Here is a 1,656-nt window from a genome sequence, read left to right as displayed (position 1 = left end):
AAGGATCGCCGGAGCCCAGCAGGTCGAGGCTGCGGTGGCTGGGAGCGTGCCACTGCACTCAAGTCTGGGCGACAGAGTGAGACTCCAACTCAAAAAAGAAAAGAAAAGAAAAAGTCCCCAGGACTTTGGGAGACAGAAGCGAAAGGATTGTCCGAGTCCAGGGGTTTGAGACCAGCCCGGGCAACTTGGCAAGACCTCATCTCTACAATAAACCAAAAAACTAGTCAGGTGTGGTGGCGCGCGCCTGTGGTTCCAGCTACTTGGAAGGCTGAGGCAGAAGGATCACTGGAGCCCACTGGTAGAGGCTGTGATGGCTGTGAGCACGCCACTGTGCTCCAGTCTGGGGGAAAGAGCAAGACCCCAACTCAAAAAAAAAAGGCCTCAAAGGTAAACATTTTGCTGATGTGGAGAGGCGAAACAAAAAACAGCAGACGCGCTAAAAGCCATCAAAATGGACAAGTTCAAGAACTGTTTTGAGCAATGAAAAAGCGCTTCAATGAGTGTATTGCATCCAACAGAGAGGACTTCGAAGGGGACCCAAGTGTAAACACGTGAGAATAAATACGGTTTTCTATAAATAAATTCTGGGGTTTGGGGGGTCCTCCCTCGTATACTAGGGAACTTAAAATAACAGCCACTTATTGCCATGGTCCTGGTGGTTACAAGCCAGTGTCAGTCAGCAGGCTCGGGTCCTCCTGAGACCCTGAGGGCCAATCTGACTCATCACCCCATCTCTGCCCTCCTGTTTGCATGGGCTTCTCCCTGTCTCTCTGTCCCTCCTTCGTAGGACACCAGTCAGGGTGGATAGGGCCAACCCTCATGACCTCAGTTCACCTTGTAAAGACCCTCTTTCCAAATAAAGCCGCATTCTGAGGGAGGCATTGGGGTGTAGGACGTTACCATGTCTTTGGAGCCCAACTCAAGCCCTAATGCCACCCACGCGTTTTCTTGTCATACCTGGGTCACGGGTGCTGAGAAGACATAAGGGAGGGAAGGATGCCCAGAGGGCAAAACAGAGACTGTTATGGATGGTCCAACCTGGGGTTTTATGTATCATATGAACAACTGAATGTAACCTATGGGGAGAGTGGTCCCCAGATCTACGCACACCAGGCCAGCATTCATTTTTTTCTTAAATGCAATCCACTATACTCACAAATACATCCTAGGAGAGACAAGAGGAAAGTCCGCAGTGTGTATAGCTAAAACCCAATTTGCACCACACAATTTGCACCCTTAGTGTGATTGAAACACTCAGGGAATTTCGATATGATTTATTCCATTTCCTTTTTATAAAGGAGGCTGAACGTGGTGGCTCACGTCTCCTCTCAGCACTTTGGGAGGCTGAGGCAAGAGGATTGCCTGAGCCCAGGGGTTCAAGACCAGCCTGGGCAGCTTGGAGAGACCTCGTCTCTACAGTAAATCAAAAAATTAGCCGGGCATGGTGGCCCACACCTGTGGTTCCAGCTACTTGGAAGGCTGAGGCGGAAGGATCACCGGAGCCCAGCAGGTCGAGGCTGCGGTGGCCGTTCGCTTGCCACGGCACTCCAACCTGGGCCACAGAGTGAGACTCTGACTTCAAAAAGAAAAATAGTGGGAGTTCATTATGTCGATTTCAAGACCAACCGATGGTGCCTATGAGAGTTTGAAAATAAA

This window comes from Carlito syrichta, unplaced genomic scaffold (genome assembly GCF_000164805.1).
Source record: "Carlito syrichta isolate Samal-C Ts95f unplaced genomic scaffold, Tarsius_syrichta-2.0.1 Scaffold306875, whole genome shotgun sequence".
In the NCBI taxonomy this organism is placed as follows: domain Eukaryota; kingdom Metazoa; phylum Chordata; class Mammalia; order Primates; family Tarsiidae; genus Carlito; species Carlito syrichta.
This window is presented reverse-complemented; position numbering follows the sequence as displayed.